The sequence below is a fragment of the Capra hircus genome, chromosome 6, assembly GCF_001704415.2.
Source record: "Capra hircus breed San Clemente chromosome 6, ASM170441v1, whole genome shotgun sequence".
In the NCBI taxonomy this organism is placed as follows: domain Eukaryota; kingdom Metazoa; phylum Chordata; class Mammalia; order Artiodactyla; family Bovidae; genus Capra; species Capra hircus.
The window spans coordinates 60,576,095-60,597,583 of NC_030813.1; the positions used below are offsets into that span (position 1 = coordinate 60,576,095).

General features: G+C 40.7%; 1 protein-coding gene across 9 annotated transcripts in view; it reads right to left on the reverse strand.

Annotated features, from left to right (window-relative positions):
* The window catches only part of APBB2 (amyloid beta precursor protein binding family B member 2), a 379,350-nt gene that overhangs the window by 290,246 nt on the left and 67,615 nt on the right, over positions 1-21,489 (reverse strand). For all 9 annotated transcript variants that reach the window (XM_018049390.1, XM_018049388.1, XM_018049391.1 and 6 more), the window contains exon 2: positions 6,483-6,638. The gene's annotated coding sequence lies outside the window, so the exon portion shown is untranslated. The remainder of the gene's footprint in view (positions 1-6,482; positions 6,639-21,489) is intronic.

Here is a 21,489-nt window from a genome sequence, read left to right on the forward strand (position 1 = left end):
AGACCTCCAAACAGTTGCGCATTTTTATTTCTGCCTCTGAGGGTCTGATAGGTACTTTCCTCAGGTAAAAAGCCTTGAAAAACCCCCATCCACGGACAACCTCCCACCTACCTATTTATCAAAAATAACAAAATGCCACTTCTCCAGATTAATCTACATCCATGTTAACCACTCTCTACTTGGAAATTCCAAAACATCCTACTCATATAGAACTTTGGGCCTTTATTACCTCATTAGTTATAATAATGATGAAAGATATACAAAGAGAGACACATAGAGTTTTGTACAGATCAACCACTTTGTAAGCTGTGCAAAGCTTTTTATTTATACAGGTATATCATGAAATTTGAGAAACAAGTTTAGATTCAAATTTAAATCAGTAGCTGGGAGACCTGGATAAAACCATTCGATCTCTCAGCTCCAGAGCATCTTCATCTGTAAAACAGGTAATACTGTCTCTCTTGTAGGATGCTTGTGAGGATTCTCCCCGCCCCATCCAGTCCCACCAAGAGCCGAGAAAGTGCTTAAGTCCTCAGCACACTAGACAAGCTCAATAAAGTGTTAGCTCTCCCACAAGGGCTTGTATTCTGGCTATCTCTCCCCTAGGATACTTCATTTTGTTCCCTCCAGCAACTACCAAAGTTGACTTTCTTAATACTGTTAACAAGTTCATTTGGAATTTAACTGAATTGCACTGAACCAAGTAAAATTAATTCAGCATCTCTTAGCACTCACAAATTAATGCCTGCTTCAAGATCAGTGGTCATTTTTCATCCAACTTTAGAATCAGAGAGGTCCTAAAGTCACGGCTGGAACTCCAGACTTTCTATTTCTGAGATAAGGCTCTGGTAAAGCCACTAATTGCCTCTTACCTGCCCAAGCACTGCCACTGTCATACTTAAACCGGACACCAGAAAAGAGCCACAGCACTCACAAACTATTTACAGCCTAAAGTCATCAAGAAAACCACAAGACACCAAGCATGGACTAGTTACAAAGACTCTAAATTCTGTCCTCAAAGGGCCTCAACAGCATGAAGAATGCAAGAAAAACTGTTTCCTTTAATTCTTAAAAAGAACACATTAGCGAACTATATGGAGAAGGCAATGGCACCCCACTCCAGTACTCTTGCCTGGAAAATCCTATGGACAGAGGAACCTGGAAGGCTGCAGTCCATGGGATCGCTGAGAGTCGGACACAACTGAATGGCTTCACTTTCACTTTTCACTTTCATGCATTGGAGAAGGAAATGGCAACCCACTCCAGTGTTCTTGCCTGGAGAATCCCAGGGACGGCAGAGCCTGGTGGGCTGCTGTCTATGGGGTCACACAGAGTCAGACACGACTGAAGTGACTTAGCAGCAGCAAACTATATACAGCAATTTCCTAATGAAAGCTAGACTGATGTTGATATTTGTTTTCAAAATAAATTACTGGCTTGGACACTGTCTATGCAAAAACACCCAATAGACTTATTTTTGTTCATAAATGAAGATCAATTCTTTTTGAACAGTAATAATCAATTCGGAAACTTGAGAAGTTCTAAACAGTTACCATATCATGTATATAGGTCATAGACAGTATCATCAGATTAAATGTTTCCTTCACTATAGATCATTATGGAACTGAGAAACCACTGCTTGTTCTTACATCAGTAATTATACTAAAATAAACGACAGCTGACTACATGTCACCAGAGTACGGTACCTTTGAAGGCCTTTAAAGGAAACCTAGTAACTTACAGGTTTTTTAAAGACAAATATAAAGACACACAAAAAATCAAAAGATGCAACATTCCAAACTCAATTAATATGTACCTTTACCATAAACATCCTCATTAGAGGTTTCACAGGAATGTGGTTTCTCCTAATGAAAGCCAGTTCCAGACATGCTCTTCATTCTTGCACCAGCCTCACCAAATGTGACCACATTGACCTGATTTTAGCTTTATCTGCAACCATAGTATTATAAATAAGCAGGAACCTTCACAAATGTAATTGTACCACAACTCCAACTGCAGCAGCTCAGTCCCTTCAAACCTCTAACTTCAGACTGCATAAGGCTCCATTCAAACTAAAGGGCAGTTCAGAAGTTACCTTCACTTAGCCCTACTGTGTTTCAGTTCCCTAAGAAAAGCAAGACCAACAAGGCCACAGCCTCCTAGAACATTATGCTACACTCCTCAGAGGGTCATTCATCCTTCTGTGAATAGGTCACAAGGATTTTTTAAAAGGACACCAAAGAGAAAGAAAACACTGAAAGGAGTGACCAGGTTAAAAAATTCTTGATACCCATTTCCAGGTCCTAGAGAAATAAACAAAAGCTTACCTATTGTTTTTTTCTCTTAAATGAAAATAAAAAGAGTAATTCCATGTTGCTCCGTGGATGTCCTTTTATGAAGTTACCTTATCTACCAAAGGACTGCAAGGAAAGCAAAGGGGCCAGGTAACAAACACGTCAGCTCCACACAGGTGGAAATGAGAAGATTACAAAGAAAGAGCAGGAAGCAGATAAGCCATCCTGGAGAACTGAGCCCTCCGGAAAACAGGAGGCAGGGCTTGACCTACTAATGGAATTGCAGAAAACATGTTCTAAATCTAATCGTGTGATTTTAAAATCTGATTAAAATCCAATAACAGATGTCTGCTTTTAGCTAAATGACAGGGAGGAGAAATGTCTCTGAATCTCACAAAGACAAAATTAATATTTTTTCACATTAAAAATAAAAGTCAAAATTGTCACTTTACTAGAAAACAAAATAAAATGGCCAACTAGGATCCAAACATCACAATAAAGCACTTTTTCCCTTTTCTGATCTTTATGCATTCACAATTTTTACAAAGTCATAACTAAAGAAGAGATAAAAATTTGCAGTCCTTATGTTTCTAATATAATTAATGTCTTCACAGCAAGCAGTCTATTGAGAACCATACCAACAAAAGGCAAAAACAGCATACTTAAGGATAAAAGTGTAGGCTACAGTCCATGGGGTCACGAAGAGTCAGACCCGACTGAGCGACCTCACTTTCACTTTTCACTTTCATGCACTGGAGAAGGAAATGGCAACCCACTCCAGTGTTCTTGCCTGGAGAATCCCAGGGACGGGGGAGCCTGGTGGGCTGCCGTCTATGGGGTCGCACAGAGTCGGACACGACTGAAGCGACTTAGGAGCAGCAGCAGCACTTTTTATTACAAAAAAGGCCCAATTTGCATACAGCGTAAAACCATACTATAATCCCCAAACCCAAGACATTTTAATTGACAGTTTTCATTTAATAAAATAATCATTTTATAAATTTTATCTTTCTTTGTGTAAAGACTCAATTCATATAATCGTTAATGAAAACACTTTAAATTCTTGAAATAATATACCAAACATGTAAATCCTTCAGTCAGTAATCATTGGTAATGATTAAGACAGATGTAATCTTACCTGCCTCCTGAGAAACCTGTATGCAGGCCATTAAGCAACAGTTAGAACCAGACATAGAACAATGGGCTGGTTCAAAATTGGGAAAGGAGTACATCAAGGCTGTATATTGTCACCCTGCTTATTTAACTTATATGCAGAGTACATGTTGCCAAATGCCAGGCTGGATGAATCATAAGCCGAAATCAAGAATGCCAGCAGAAATATCAACAGTCTTGGATATACAGATGATACCACTCTAAAGGCAGAAAGTGAAGAGGAACTAAAGAGCCTCTTGATGAAGGTGAAATAGGAGAGTGAAAAAGCTGAGTAAAAACTCAGCATTCAAAAAACTAAGATCATGGCATCTGGTCCCATCACTTCATGGTAAATAGATGGGGAAACAATGGAAATAGTGACAGGTTTTATATTTTTCAGTTCCAGAATCATTGAGGATGGTGTTGACTGCAGCCACGAAGTTAAAAGACACTTGCTCCTTGGAAGAAAAGCTATGACAGACCTAGCCAGTGTCTTTAAAAGCAGAGACATTACTTTGCCAACAGAGGTTCGTAGAGTCGAAGCTGTGATTTTTCCAGTAGTCATGTACAGATGTGAGAGTCGGACGAAAAAAGAAGGCTGAGTGCCAAAGAATTGACGCTTTTGGATTGTGGTGTTGGAGAAGACTCTTCAGAGTCCCCTGGACAGCAAGGAGATCAAAACAGTCAATCTGAAAGGAAATCAACCCTGAATATTCATTAGAAGGACTGATGCAGGAGCTTCAATACTCTGGCCACCTGATGTGAAGAGCTGACTCATTGGAAAAGACCCTGATGCTGGGAAAGATTGAAGGCAAGAGGAGAAAGGAGTGGCAGAAGATGAGATGCTTGGATGGCATCACTGACTCAAAGGACATGAGTTTGAGCAAACTCTGGGAGATAGTGAAGGACAAGGAAGCCTGGCGTGCTGCAGCCCACGGGGTCATAAAGAACTGGACATGACCTAGAGACTCAATAACAACAACAACAGGGCAAAGAATATGGAAACTCCACTTTCTGCTCAGCTTTTCTGAAACCTATAACGGCTTCCTCCAAACAAAGACTATTAATTTTTTTTTAAGTCAAATAAGGTCAATTATAAAAAACACAGAGTAATAATCATAAAGCCCAACCTTGAGAAAAGGAAACAAATCAGTAAAGTTCATGATGCCTTTGGAATTCTGCTTACACCAGAAAGCCAACTTATGTTTTTGGTGAGAAGAGCAGCTGTTCCCCTCTGGTGTTCAATTCTGCACAACTTTTTGATAACCTCTCATTTGGCTGCTCCCGAAACAATTGTGTTTACAGTAAATACCAAGATTCTACTACTGGTGAAACTCTGAAATTATCTTCCTTATCTGCAATTAACTATAGGCTCTGGAAAGCTCCCTTTCTTTCAGACTCAAAAAAGCAAGTAATTGAATTAAATATAGTTCTAAATATGTGCCTGTTCCTCCTCTGTGAAATAACAGCTCTCTCTGCTAGTCTCTTTCCAAGCCAGCAGAAATAATAATAATAATAATTCTGCATCTCTTTGACTCCCACAGAATTTTGCTCTTACCTCTGGTGACACACTTTGACTCTGTGGGTCAGCTAGCCTAATGCTGATCTGATCTGGCCTGTCACTGAAAGCCCCTGAGGACAGAGGCTGAGCCACGGTCACTTCATGCGAAGACTTAACACTGAAAGGTATGGCAAATCAGGATGTTTGGGGATATAAGTGATCAACCCCAAATTCAAACTACCTAGCTAACCTTCTGGGAGAGTGAAACTGGAGTTGCTGGCTTTGGGGGCTGCGGGTCTGGGGCCACCCATGGTGGGTGCAAGGTGGGTGTCTGTGTGCATGTGCCCCCCCAGCCCCATTCCCTTTCTGCCATCAGCCTACTCTGATCTCCTCTATGTTGACTTCATTCTCAGAAAGGGTCTTCCTGCGTGGTAGCAAAGAGGGTCACTAGCAGCTCCAGCTTAAGAAACCCACAGATAGGAAAAAGCTCTCTGCAACAGTTTCATAATTCCATACCTCCACAACGGATCCTTGTGACCCTGACTAGCCAAGCTGATGTCACATGCCCACGACAGAGGCAATGGAGTCATGGCCTCCTCTGACTACATGGGCTGAGAACAAAGCAAGGGTGACTGATGGCTCAGGGGAAATCCGGAGGATTTATTGAAAGGAGGAAAGAGATGCTGGGTGGGCAAAGCCAACAGACACTCACTGCTTCACAGGCTCTGAAGACCACTGACTCATCCCCTTCTGCTTATTACGTGTAATTCCCTTCTACTTATTATGTGTAACCACTGAACACTGAATACAAAGTGTTTTCGGTGTCTGTCCCTGTATGACATTCTTTCTCAGAATGAATTCTTTCCCACCTTACTGCCACGTGTGAGGCGGGTTACGCACTCTCCTTCTGCTTCACAGTGAGGCTATGTTGCGTTTAGTTGCAGTCCTGTTGTTTTCAGGACATTTCTTCTCCTTTGTCCTGGGTATCTTAACACCAAGGGCACACATTGTTGAAAAGGAGTGTGTTGCTAGCTTTTGTTTGGAGAGAGATTTGAGAGCAGGTAAAAATTTGCCAAGCAAACCAAAGGAACACACACAGAAGTACCCTGCCTCCCTCAAAATGTGGCAGGTCTCCACAATCCACCCTTCCTAGTGTGGAAACACACATGAGGGCAAGTCTCTGAGAGTCTCAGGACAAGTCCAGGCTCTCTCCCCAAAATAGAGCCAAGATCAAGGAGTAATCATGGGTGACCTCTGGTTGTGGTTTGTTGTACATTTGCTAAGCTTAAGACCTTCCTCTCTTCTCTGTGAGAGAGAGGATGGGACAGGGAAGGGAAAAGAAAAGAAAGAAAGGAGGATAACTATACACCGTATACAGAAGTTTGCCAGGCTGTCTGCCATTTGTACGATGGCCAGGAATCCCTCAAATAACTGGGGATGATTAGATTGTCTCAAAAACACTCCATGAAATAACAAAACCACCTTCCCCATGTGACCCAATCCACTTTACCCAGCCTCTCTGATCTTATACCAACCTGATCTTGCTTAAGTTATCGTCTGTCTCAGGCTTTCACAGGAGCTTTCTTTTATGGATTTTCCATCCAGCAAACGTTTCTGTTCCCCGGCTGGGCAGATCCAACCACAGCATGCTTGGCTACGGACGGCAGCAGCTCACCCACAGCAGCTCCAACCTGGAGGGGGCGAAGGCCGGAATCCATTAGAGGAATTCACAGTCACAAACGCTCTCTCTCTCTCTCAGGACTGTATGTCTGGCAGGAGAACCCCCAGCATCGTCCAAATGTTTAAAATCATTAATGAACAGAGACAACAGTTTACAAGGTCTCCTAAAGATACCTTACAAGTTTGGGTTATTCTGATGGGGAGGACTGAAGTGTTTAATTATTACTAAAAAGGTTTGGCCAAAAGCTTATGCTCTGTTTGTGGAAAATTTAAAAGCCAGATGTTTTAATTAACCACAGAAAACACAAGCTACAACTAAAATTTCATGAACACACTGATCTGCCCTGTGGAAAACCACAGGAATGTTCTGGCAAGGCTCGGACTGAATTCTTGGGACACAGAGGGCTGGGATCATTCCCCTTAGGAACCTGAACAGAAAATTAACTTGCTCAATATGTTTTTAAAAAGTAAAATGAAACCCAGATTTAATCTCAATCAAATACAAAAGCATTTCAGGACTTCAAAGGGCACCACCAAAAGACACACAAGGGAAAGGTCACAAAAAATTCCAGTGTGGTTCAGAATTTAGAATGTATTTTCAATGCAAAGTAGATAGTATAGCAGAAAAGTTCACAGGCTAAATAACCCAAAGGAGAAACTAATCATCTTTCATTTCCTAATACAGGAAAATGATATATGAAAACCAGTATTCAAGTGAATCATAAATATTATCAAGTGTATAATATGTTCAGGCAAAAGGAATCACTTAACTATCCTGCTTCAGGCTAAACCTGCAGCTTGGCCCACACTAGCTACTATGCTTCAGCTTGAAGAATCAAGGCATCAAGAAAAACTGCAAAAATAACTTAGGCTGACTGAATTCAGAAACAGAAAAATGAGGGAATCTTATAAGAGCAATTAGTGAACAATTAAGAACAGATTAAAGTCTTTGTTCAGTTCAGTCGCTCAGTCGTGTCCGACTCTTTGTGACCCCATGAATCGCAGCACGCCAGGCCTCCCTGTGCATCACCAACTCCGGGAGTTCACTCAGACTCACGTCCATCAAGTCAGTGATGCCATCCAGCCATCTCATCCTCTGTTGTCCCCTTCTCCTGCCCTCAATCCCTCCCAGCATCAGAGTCTTTTCCAATGAGTCAACTCTTCGCATGAGGTGGCCAAAAAACTGGAGTTTCAGCTTTAGCATCATTCCTTCCAAAGAAATCCCAGGGCTGATCTCCTTCAGAATGGACTGGTTGGATCTCCTTTCAGTCCAAGGGACTCTCAAGAGTCTTCTCCAACACCACAGTTCAAAAGCATCAATTCTTCGGTGCTCAGCATGACAACAGGAAAAACCATAGCTTTGACTAGATGGACCTTAGTCGGCAGAGTAATGTCTCTGCTTTTTAATATGCTATCTAAGTTGGTCATAACTTTTCTTCTAAGGAGTAAGCATCTTTTAATTTCATGACTGAAGTCACCATCTGCAGTGATTTTGGAGCCCCAAAAAATAAAGTCTGACACTGTTTCCACTGTTTCCCCATCTATTTCCCATGAAGTGATGGGACCAGATGCCATGATCTTCGTTTTCTGAATGTTGAGCTTTAAGCCAACTTTTTCACTCTCCTCTTTCACTTTCATCAAGAGGCTTTTTAGTTCCTCTTCACTTTCTGCCATAAGGGTGGTGTCATCTGCATATATGAGGTTATTGATATTTCTCCCAGCAATCTTGATTCCAGCTTGTGTTGCTTCCAGTCCAGCATTTCTCATGATGTACTCTGCATAGAAGTTAAATAAGCAAGGTGACAATATACAGCCTTGACGTACTCCTTTTCCTATTTGGAACCAGTCTGTTGCTCCCTGTCCAGTTCTAACTGTTGCTTCCTGACCTGCATACAGATTTCTCAAGAGGCAGGTCAGGTGGTCTGGTATTCTGTCAAATATTGATTCAAGAGAGAACAAAACATATGTTACCTTCAGATACTAGGTCCACAATTCTATTTCTGTAAGTCACAGACCCTGACACAAGTGTGCCAAGCATAATATTACATTAATCTCCATCTTCATTTGAAACCTCTGTGGCAAAAATAATTCAAAAGGAACACAGCAGGAAAAAAGCAAGATATCAAGGTATCTATCTGTGGTATAATCCCAGTTTTGTTCTACAAACAGTGTATATAATCTAAAGATTTCAAAGCATGAACAATAATGGCTATTTCTGGATCATGGAATTAGACATATTTGTGTTTACCTCTTAGTGTTTTTCCAGGTTTTCTACAATTAATATCTATCATTTTAGCATATTTTTAAATAAAGTTTTTCTTATTAAACAGTATGGGAACGTGAATCAGAAATGGAATATCAATATAATATACTAGCCTCTTTGTAGGCTTCCTCTTATCTGAGGAATAAGAGCTAAAATTAAAAAGACTTCATTCATCTGAACTTTGTAATTCTTCATTTAGAAGTTCAAAAGCCAAGTGTCCAATAACACCCCCAGGGCTGAACAACTACTTTTCTAGGAACAAGAAATTTTTACTGATTTTGCAAACCTGTCACAAAGAAAACCTGTCTCCCTTAACTAATGCATCTAAATTTCTCTATCACTAGCCATGCTATACAACTGTCACTTATTAAAAATGTCCTGATGTCACTTAAGATTTCACAGGAGCAGAGCCCTTAGTAAACACTGCCACATGCCATTTCCGATATTTCTGGCATCTCAGGAAACACAAAACACAATGGTGGAATCTTAAAGGAATGGCACTCCAGTATTCTCGCCTGGGGAATTCCATGGTCAGAGGAGCCTGGTGGGCTACAGTCCGTAGGGTCACAAAGAGCCAGACACGACTGAGCAACTAACACTTCCACTAATACTGGGGTACCTGGCAGTCCATCACTCTAAGAAGGCAATGTCCTCAGTTTACAAATGAGGACACGGTGGCCCAGAGAGGTCAAATGTGTCTTCCAAGGCCACACAGCTGGTGGGGCAGGGATAAGTCCAGATCACCAGCTCCACTGTGACCAAGTGCTCTGTCCACCACTACATCTCGGCACGTACTCCACCACAGGTTAAATTCATATTAGCAAAACGAGTAGAACAAGACAAGAAATGTATTCCGTCAAAAATGAAATGCATGCAGGAAAAGAAAAGCAGGGACTCAAAGCTGGGCTAAACTAGCTGAGGCTCTGCCCATAACCCGCTCTGCCGGAGTAACAATGGCTGCAGTGTGAGCGGGCAGCAGGTGTCGTGAACAGAAACCGCCTATCGTGCCAAAAGCTTTCTGGTTCTAGTACTTGTCCTGCTGATGACAGCACGGCTCCACTGCTCGAAGCAGGACAAGAGGTTTTCAACAAGAGAAAACAACACTGGCACCTGTGAGCCACCTGTGGGTGAGACGAGGGACGCGTGCTCACCCCATCGTTGGCAGTAAATAATCTACTAAATGATCAGACATCAAGTCTGAGCCTCCTCCTTCCAAAAGTTTTAGGGAAGAGATATTATTGATTTCAAAAATTAAGAAACAGAGTGGGGTCATTTTGTAAAGTACAGAAACAGCAAATCTTTATGTTGTGTACCTAGGACTAACAGTGTTGTAGGTCCATTATACTTTAATAAAACATTGTTTGAAAAGAAAGAAAGGAAGGAACAGGAAGGAAAGGAAAGAAGAGAGTCACCAATAACTAAAATAAAATAATCCTAACGCTTCATCTCTTATGCCAGATACAAGCGTGGGGGGTAAGCAGGACTTTTCCTCACTTCCTCTAAGTGACGTATACGAACACTGCTCCTCTTCACTTCTTTCTCAGCATTCACCTATAGCATCCACACCACGCCAGTCGGAAACCTAGGAGTCCCACAGATGTGAACAGCCTGATGAGTAAGGGAGAGGAGAAGACAGATGGCAGTGACGAACTCAGAAATGTCCCTGAAAAGCCTTCATTGAGTTCCCTTGCGTCACCCCGTGCCTACTGTGCAGCAGGACCACAAAGGCAGGAACTGTGAAGCCGCTAAGAAAAAAGCTGCATCCAAGGACAATGTGAGCCAGCTTTGTAAGCGGCCAGGATCAACACAATGGCCCCGTCCCGCCTCATCTCAGGAGTCAGGCGCCCGAAAAAACGCATATTTTTTCCACCCCAAACTTCTCCTTCCCCGCTATCTATTTCCATGGCTGGACCCTGGAGGAAAGACAATATTGACAGTTTATTCATCCCCTTCTGTGCCTCTGCTCTGATACTAAAGGTTAATGTCCACAGAGGACAAAAGGAATCAGACTCTTGTTGCTATTTCACAATGAAATCAAAGCTTGGTAGTGAGTGTTGTTCTAGGGACTCTTGGAAAGTCATTTGTAAGGTAACGACAGTAAGTTTAAATTTAGCAGTCTGGTAGAATGAACTCTGACCTGCTAATCAAATTTGGCACAGTCTTGCTGAAATCACAAAATTATCTTTCTCAATGACAGACTAAACAGAATTAGATCAGATTCATTGATTTTGAAATCCTTTCTTACTGGGAACCCTGACTGGGTGCTACTTTGTTCTTTATCTTCACTCAGTATCTTTGGCAAAATGTGCCCCTAGATACTGCCACTGTTTGAGAATCTTAAATGTATGGTTAGCACTTTTTCCCCATTTTAATATCGCAGGGAAAGTTTGTCCTTCCTGAGCCTGATTCCAGAAGTATTAGCCAAGCCAATTCAATACTTCTGAAATTTCTCTCTCACAATGATCAGGAGGACCAGGCAAGAATATGTCAGAAAACATTCCTTTCGTGGTGCGGGAAATTTTATTTTAAAAACTTAGATTGAGAGTATTGATAACTTCACATCTTAAAATATTTGGGAGAAGAGAGTATAAGTTATTTGAAATAATGAGGACTGTGTTTTAAGTTACACATCACCAGCAACTGAAATCTATAAGCGAAACTGGCACCCAATGAAGTGTGTGGAGACATGACAATTTTGAAAAGGTTTCATACAGTAATGTCCCCTGTCATGCTCTCAAGTAAAGAGGGTTGCAACACTTTGGAAGGGGAGGAATTTATGCTTTCTAATGTTCTAAAAACTGTTCTTTAAAAGCAAACTTGGTTCAAAATTGGAAAAAGAGTACAAAGGATAAGGCTGTCTATCATCACCCTACTTATTTAAATTATATGAAGAGTACATCATGCAAAATGCCGGGTTGGATGAATCACAAGTTGGAATCAAGACTGCCAAGAGAAATATCAACAGCATCAGATATGCAGACTCTAATGGCAGAAAGTGAAGACGAACTAAAGAGCCTGTTGGTGAGAGTAAAAGAGAAGAGTGAAGGAGATGGCTTGAAACTCAGTATTCAAAAAACTAAATCACAGCATCCAGTCCCATCACCAGATGGCAAACAGATGGGGAAAAAATGGAAACAATGGCAGATTTTATTTTCTTGGGTTCCAAAGTCACTGAGGACAATGACTGCAGCCGTGAAATTAAAAGACGCTTGCTCCTTGGAAGAAAAGCTATGACCAACCTAGACAATGTATTAAAAGGCAGGAACATCACTTTGATGACAAAGGTCCATCTAGTAAAAGCTTTGATTTTTCCAGCGGTCATGTATGGATGTGACAGTTGGACCATAAAGAAGGCTGAGCAAGGAAGAATTGATGCTTTTGAAGTGTGGTGTTGGAGAAGACTCTTGAGAGTCCCTTGGACTGCAAGGAGATCTAACCAGTCCATCCTAAAGGAGATCAACCCTGAATATTCATTGGAAGGACTGATGCTAAAGCTCCAATACTTTGGCCACTTGATGCAAAGAGCCGACTCAGGAAAAGTTAAGCAGCAAGGATGCTTCTGCTGCAATATAATGGTTTCTTTTTCTACCAAAATAGCCACACATGAAAGTTAAAAGGAATATTTGAATTGATCCAAATACAGTAAACATTTTATTTCTTAAATCTCCAGGCTACATTTTACAATATGCCAAATAACTGCCACCATATGAAAGGCACTCTTGGGTCTGAGGGATTACGATTTGTGTTTTTTGGCATGGAGAACACTCTCCATACCTCCCTCCTCCCCCACCCAAGGAATACGAACATATGCTGGAATCCATCCAAACACAACCTCAGTTTTAACAAGGGGAATATCAGTTATTTTAGAATCATTTCCTGTAGCCATTTTTTTAAAGGATTAAAAAAAATTGAATTCTATTTTTTTTAGAAACTAAATTGAACATGCCAAACGTCTGCCTTCACAAAGTTTCCTTTAAAAATCTATTTAAGGGGAGGGGAGGGCATGAGAACTAGGCTGTCCAGAAGGTAGTTAACCCAACAGTCTAAAAATTCAATACGGGATGGAGGTGCGGGGGATGAGGAAAGGAGGACAAAGAGAAAGGAAAGGAAGGTACAGGAGAGAAAAGTTACACAATGATCTCTGGGATTAAAAACCTGAAGAGTTCACAGGCTCAGCAAATACCAACGGCCAATGTTCAAAATACTACATAGCAAAGAAGAAGTTAAAAAAAAAAAAAAAAAGACCAAAATGCTACTCAGCCCAAGAGCAAGGTTCCTAAATTCGGGGGTTCCTGCCAAAAAATACAAAGTCCAAAGCCCAGGTATGCACATGATGTACTAGGTCAGTGGACACGTCCATGGATCTTCACTTTTCTAACTGGACCCAAACGATACTGATTCACAACAGTCCCACGGCTGGGAACCACTAACTCACTGTATTTCCTTACTGAAAAAAGTTCTGGAACGTTTTTATAATAATAATGGATAATGCTTTTGCTAGGTGCTTTCCACTAATCTTTCATCCTGAAGTAGGAACTATTTCTATGCCTATCTTTTTAAATGGGGAAATTTGAGGCATGAAGAGGTCAAATGATTTGACTGATGTTACACAGCTTTTAAATCAAGAACGTGGGATTTTTGGCCAAGTTCCATCTGCCCTGTATTTTCTTAGCACTCTGATCTGGTGAATTTTAGCAAGCTAAATCTGCTTACCATTCTCCAGTCTAAGGTTGTCATAAAACTAATCACCTTAATAATATACTACAGGCATTAATACAGAACTTAAATCTGCAAATTCAGTAATAAACTGTGTAATCTGAGAGAGTGCTGAGAAAATCATACGTAAAGCATGGTCTATTCGGAGCAGTAGGGAGGTACCTGGCCAGGTCTATAGTGACTTAAATTACCTTCCATTCCATCTTAAAATCAGTAAAAGAATGCTTATGATCTTAGGGAACATATGCTCCTTCACCAACATATAGACTTTTTCCTAGAAAAAAGCTGGACACAGCAAAGTCGGGCTCATTAGGAATTACTGCCAAGAGTTTCACATCTTCTCAACAGTTTCATGCTTCTTTTGGTGTTACTCCATCTGCCTAGACTGCCTCACCCTACTACTCTGATGTGCCAGCTATCTGTCCTTTGAGGCCCAGACCAAATATTACCTCCTTCATAAAGCCTTCTCAGATGCTCTGGTAGAAATAATTACAATGAAACTTTGCGATCTTCAATGCTTCTCCTATATCATAGGATAAGCTGATGTTTATTCAGGAATACATATGCCTTATCTCACCTAGAGCCAGACATCCTGGAACATGAAGTCAAGTGGGCCTTCAAAAGCATCACTATGAACAAAGCTAGCAGAGGTGATGGAATTACAGTGGAGCTATTTCAAATCCTGAAAGATGATGCTCTGAAAGTGCTGCACTCAATATGCCAGCAAATTTGGAAAACTCAGCAGGGGCCACAGGACTGGAAAAGGTCAGTTTTCATTCCAATCCCAAAGAAAGGCAACGCCAAAGAATGCTCAAACTACCGCACAATTGCGCTCATCTCACATGCTAGTAAAGTAATGCTCAAAATTCTCCAAGCCAGGCTTCAGCAATACGTGAACTGTGAACTTCCAGATGTTCAAGCTGGTTTTAGAAAAGGCAGAGGAACCAGAGATCAAATTGCCAACATCTGCTGGATCATCAAAAAGCAAGAGAGTTCCAGAAAAACATCTATTTCTGCTTTATTGATTATGCCAAAGCCTTTGACTGTTTGGATCACAATAAGCTGTGGAAAATTCTGAAAGAAATGGGAATACCAGACCACCTAGTCTGCCTCTTGAGAAACCTATATGCAGGTCAGGAAGCAACAGTTAGAACTGGACATGAAACAACAGACTGGTTCCAAATAGGAAAAGAAGTACGTCAAGGCTGTATACTGTCACCCTGCTTATGTAACTTCTATACAGAGTGCATCATGAGAAGCATTGGGCTGGAAGAAGCACCAGCTGGAATCAAGATTGCTGGGAGAAATATCAATAACCTCAAATATGCAGATGATACCACCCTTATGGCAGAAAGTAAAGAGGAACTAAAAAGCCTCTTGATGAAAGTGAAAGACGAGAGTAAAAAAGTTGGCTTAAAGCTCCATATTCAGAAAACGAAGATCATGGAATCCAGTCCCATCACTTCATGGCAAATAGATGGGGAAACAGTGGAAACAGTGTCAGACTTTATTTTTTGGGCTCCAAAATCACTGCAGATGGTGACTGCAGCCATGAAATTAAAAGACGCTTACTCCTTGAAAGGAAAGCTATGACCAACCTAGAATAGCATATTCAAAAGCAGAGATATTACTTTGCCAACAAAGGTCCTTCTAGTCAAGGCTATGGTTTTTCCAGTGGTCATGTATGGATGTCAGAGTTGGACTGTGAAGAAAGCTGAGCGCCAAGGAATCGATGCTTTTGAACTGTGGTGTTGGAGAAGACTCTTGAGAGTCCCTTGGACTGCAAGGAGATCCAACCAGTCCACCCTAAAGGAGATCAGCCCTGGGTGTTCATTGGAAGGAATGATGCTAAAGCTGAAGCTCCAGTACTTTGGCCACCTCATGCGAAGAGTTGACTCATTGGAAAAAACTCTGATGCTGGGAGGGATTGGCGGCAAGAGGAGAAGGGGACGACCCAGGATGAGATGGCTGGATGGCATCACCGACCCGATGGACATGAGTTTGAGTAAACTCCAGGAGTTGGTGATGGACAGGGAGGCCTGGCGTGCTGCGATTCATGGGGTTGCAAAGAGTCGGACATGACTGAGTGACTGAACTGAAGCCTTATCTTAACAGAGTCCTCGCAGCATCTCACCCCTTCACCCTTTGTTCTCAGGTGGCCTGAGCTCTTTCTGGTTCTTCTTCATCTTTGCTAATGTTCTTTCTTGGGCTCCTTTGTATATGACCACTAGAATATTAAAAATGGTGTTTACAAAGGCTTCATCCTGACTCTCCTCACAACTTCACACAAACTTTCTGGGTGACTTCAACCATGTTGCCAAGTCCAGCTACCTGGATAGTCTGATGACTCCCATTCACCCATCCAACAAAATCATCCATTCATTCATCAAACATTTATTGAGACATGCTCTATGCCAAGTATGCACCAGGCATTCTCTCCAGGTCAGACCTCTCACTTGACTATTCTCTGTCCAACCCACTAGGATCACAACTCCTGGTTCATTTATGTTCTTGCTCCCTACTGCATCCGTTCTAAGAGTCACATTTCTTCCAGTTTCACGGAGGTAACGGTGATATGTGTCTTACAAAACAGGCACATTTCTTCCAAAATCACAGAGGTAATAGTGATATGTATCTTACAAAAAATGGCATCTTAAACCCCTTTGGCAATGTTTTCTTACATCTTATACACATACCAAAACAGTGGCTCTTATAAACAGTGGCATCTTAAAGTCTATGAACCCCAGAGACTATCTTAGTATATTTCCCTCCCATTATTCTACAGCAGTGCTGTCCAAGAGAACTTTCTTTGATGATGGAAATGTGTCATATTTGTGTTGTCCAATATAGTAGTCATTATCCACATGTGCCTTGAAATGTGACTAGTATGACCAAGGCATTGAATTTTTATTTTTATTTAATTTTAATGATATTTATCTATTTGTTTACCAATTTCCTTATCATTCCTTTTTGCATCTCAGACTTTCCTTCTGGAATCACTTTCTTCTTCATGAAGTACATTCTTTAAGTTTCTTAGTAAAATCTGCCACAGTAAGTTTTAATTTTTTTGCAAAGTATATTTTGCCTTTTTCTTGAATGACAGTTTTGCTGATATACAATCAATAGTATTTTCTTTTAACATTCTGAAAATATTTTTCCAGCATCCATACTGCTGTTGAGAAGTCAGCTGTCAGTATATTATTCCTTTGATAAACAATCTATCTTTCCTATCTGGGTATTAAGATCACCTTCCTTATTTTGGCATATTTAAGTTCCTTAGGTCTAGATAGGAATTTCTATTTATTTATCCTTATTGGTCTATGCTGTGTTTCCCTTATCGGTCCGGAAATTGCTTGGATTTAAGGAACACTGGTCATTTATGTACTTCATGAACTCTCTCTGGAAATTATTTGTACCCTAGATTTTCAAATATTACTTCCTTCTATTTTGTCTATTATCTCTCTGCAATTCTGAACAGATCTCATTATGGCTTTTTTATCCTTCACCTACACCTTCATGTTTTTCTTCTTATTTCTAAGATACGTTCTGGTTAATATCTTCACATCTTTTTTTCTGGTTCATTAATTGCTTCTCTAGTTGTTCCTAATCTAATTTATTGAGTTTTTAACAGATATAATTTTTCCCCTTACATTTTGTTCTTATTTCTTTTTTCTCAAATCTGCCTGGTCAAAATTTGCTCAACAAAAACAGAATACCTACATTTATATTGCTCTTTGTACACACTCCTCTCCACCACCACACTGACATATAACTGACAAACATTGTATTAATTTAAGGTATACAACAATATTTGATATACGTATATACTACAAAATGACCACCATAATCAGTTTCGTTAACATCAATTACCTCATATTGTTACAAATTTTCTCACGATGAGAACTTTGAAGATGTACTTTCATAACAACTTTCAAACATACAATATAGTTTGGTTTATTATACTCACCATGCTGTACATTACCTACCTAGAACTTATTTTTTTTGTAATTGGAAGTTTGTATCTTAACCACCTTCACCCACTTCCTCCATCCCTGACCTCTGGCAACTAATTTGTTTCTAAGAGTTTGGCGTTTGTTGTTTGTTTTTGTTTTTGTTTTAAGATTCCACAAATAAGTGAGACTTATTCCCTTAGCATAATGTCTTCATGTTGTTGTAAATGGAAGAATTTCCTTCATTTTTATGGCTGAATAATATGCCTGATCATTTTTTTAAAATTGTAGTTGATTTACAATATTATGCTAGTTTCTGATATACAGCAATGTGATTTAGTTAAACATATATACATAAGTTCCATTTTTCAGTTCTTTTCCATGATTGTTTCTACATGATGCAGAATATAGTCAGCTGTGTTATACGGTAAACCCTTGCTGTTTATTTTACATACAGCAGTGTGCACTTTACTCTCCCAATTTATCCCGCTCCCACTCCTCCCCACCTAGTCAATTTTTATCTCACGCTCTTTGCACTTATTTGCAATTGTATTTTATTCCTTAAAATATTTCAAAATGGTTATTTTATATTCTGTATCAGATAATTCTAATATCTAAAGTCTTCAGGGTAAAGTCTATTCTTTGTTTCTGATGACTCTGGCCCCCGGAGGTTTGTTTTCTAGAAGAGTTAGCTATCTTTGATCCTGAACTCTTCTTTGGTTGATACTGGTCAGGAGAATCCTAAGGTCTAAGGTAGGGATGTCTTCCTCCAGAAAGATTTTTGTTCGGTTCTGCCAAAAGCCCATAGGCACTATCTACCTGGGCCACTTTAGATTCCTTTACAGGTCCTAATGGGATACAGGCTCTTCTAACATTGCCACCCACCCACGGCTTAGTCTTCAACCCCGATGGTGAAGGCAACCGCCTTTTGTGTTTGTTTACACAGAAAGCTCCTGGCTTGGGTTTTACCTTACTAACTGGTGGTTGGTTGAGGCTCTGGAGTTGTCTTAGTTCCCATGATCCCAAAAGTACATAAAAAATGTTTTATCCAGATTACAAGAGGAGCTATCCCACATTGAAGGTCAGGAACGGCGGTGGTCAGGAGATACCCCTTGTCCAAGGTAAGGAACAGCGGCTGTGTTTTGCTGGAGCAGCCGTGAAGAGATACCCCACGCCAAGGTAAGAGAAATCCAAGTAAGATGGTAAGTGTTGCAAGAGGGCATCAGAGGGCAGACACACTGAAACCATATCACAGAAAACTAGTCAATCTAATCACACCAGGACCACAGCCTTGTCTAACTCAATGAAACTAAGCCATGCCTGCAGGGCAACCCAAGACGGGCGGGTCATGGTGGAAAGGCCTGACAGAATGTGGTCCACTGGAGAAGGGAATGGCAAGCCACTTGAGTATTCTTGCCTTGAGAACCCCATGAACAGTATGAAAAGGCAAAATGATAGGATAATGAAAGAGGAACTCCCCAGGTCATTAAGTGCCCAATATGCTACTGGAAATCAGTGGAGAAATAACTCTAGAAAGAATGAAGGGATGGAGCCAAAGCAAAAACAATACCCAGTTGTGGACGTGACTGGTGATAGAAGCAAGATCCGATGCTGTAAAGAGCAATATTGCATAGGAACCTGGAATGTCAGGTCCATGAATCAAGGCAAATTGGAAGTGGTCAAACAGGAGATGGCGAGAGTGCACATTGACATTCTAGAAATCAGTGAACTAAAATGGACTGGAATGGGTGAAATTAACTCAGATGACCATTACATCTACTACTGCAGCCAGGAATCCCTCAGAAGAAATGGAGTAGCCATCATGGTCAACAAAAGAGTCCGAAATGCAGTACTTGGATGCAATCTCAAAAACGACAGAATGATCTCTGTTCGTCTCCAAGGCAAACCATTCAATATCACAGTTATGCAAGTCTATGCCCCAACCAGTAACGCTGAAGAAACTGAAGTTGAACGGTTTTATGAAGACCTACAAGATCTTTTAGAACGAACACCCAAAAAAGATGTCCTTTTCATTATAGGGGACTGGAATGCAAAAGTAGGAAGTCAAGAAACACCTGGAGTAACAGGCAAATTTGGCCTTGGAATGCGGAATGAAGCAGGGCAAAGACTAATAGAGTTTTGCCAAGAAAATGCACTGGTCATAGCAAACACCCTCTTCCAACAACACAAGAGAAGACTTTACACATGGACATCACCAGATGGTCAACACCAAAATCAGACTGATTATATTCTTTGCAGCCAAAGATGGAAAAGCTCTATACAGTCAACAAAAACAAGACCGGGAGCTGACTGTGGCTCAGATCATGAACTACTTACTACCAAATTCAGACTTAAATTGAAGAAAGTAGGGAAAACCATTAGACCATTCAGGTATGACCACAATCAAATCCCTTATGATTATACAGTGGAAGTGAGAAATAGATTTAAGGGCCTAGATATGATATAGAGTGCCTGATGAACTATGGACTGAGGTTCGTGACATTGTACAGGAGACAGGGATTAAGACCATCCCCATGGAAAAGAAATGCAAAAAAGCAAAATGGCTGTCTGGGGAAGCCTTACAAATAGCTGTGAAAAGAAGAGAAGCGAAAAGCAAAGGAGAAAAGGAAAGATATAAGCATCTGAATGCAGAGTTCCAAAGAATAAGAAGAAGAGATAAGAAAGCCTTCTTCAGTGATCAATGCAAAGAAATAGAGGAAAACAACAGAATGGGAAAGACTAGAGATCTCTTCAAGAAAATTAGAGATACCAAGGGAACATTTCATGCAAAGATGGGCTCAATAAAGGACAGAAATGGTATGGACCTAACAGAAGCAAAAGATATTAAGAAGAGGTGGCAAGAATACACAGAAGAACTGTACAAAAAAGATCTTCACGACCCAGATAATCATGATGATGTGATCACTAATCTAGAGCCAGACATCTTGGAATGTGAAGTCAAGTGGGCCTTAGAAAGCATCACTATGAACAAAGCTAGTGGAGGTGATGGAATTCCAGTTGAGCTGTTTCAAATCCTGAAAGATGATGCTGTGAAAGTGCTGCACTCAATATGTCAGCAAATTTGAAAAACTCAGCAGTGGCCACAGGACTGGAAAAGGTCAGTTTTCATTCCAATCCCAAAGAAAGGCAATGCCAAAGAATGCTCAAACTACTGCACAATTGCATTCATCTCACATGCTAGTAAAGTAATGCTCAAAATTCTCCAAGCCAGGCTTCAGCAATACATGAACCATGAAATCCTTGGTGTTCAAGCTGGTTTTAGAAAAGGCAGAGGAACCAGAGATCAAATTGCCAACATCCGCTGGATCATGGAAAAAGCAAGAGAGTTCCAGAAAAACATCTATTTCTGCTTTATTGACTACGCCAAAGCCTTTGACTGTGTGGATCACAATAAACTGTGGAAAATTCTGAAAGAGATGGGAATACCAGACCACCTAATCTGCCTCTTGAGAAATCTGTATGCAGGTCAAGAAGCAACAGTTAGAACTGGACATGGAACAACAGACTGGTTCCAAATAGGAAAAGGAGTCCATCAAGGCTGTATATTGTCACCCTGCTTATTTAACTTCTATGCAGAGTACATCGTGAGAAATGCTGGACTGGAAGAAACACAAGCTGGAATTAAGATTGCTGGGAGAAATATCAATAACCTCAAATATGCAGATGACACCACCCTTATGGCAGAAAGTGAAGAGGAGCTAAAAAGCATCTTGATGAAAGTGAAAGAGGAGAGTGAAAAAGTTGGCTTAAAGCTCAACATTCAGAAAACGAAGATCATGGCTTTGGGTCCTATCACTTCATGGGAAATAGATGGGGAAACAGTGGAAACAGTGTCAGACTTTATTTTTGGGGGCTCCAAAATCACTGCAGATGGTGACTGCAGCCATGAAATTAAAAGACACTTACTTCTTG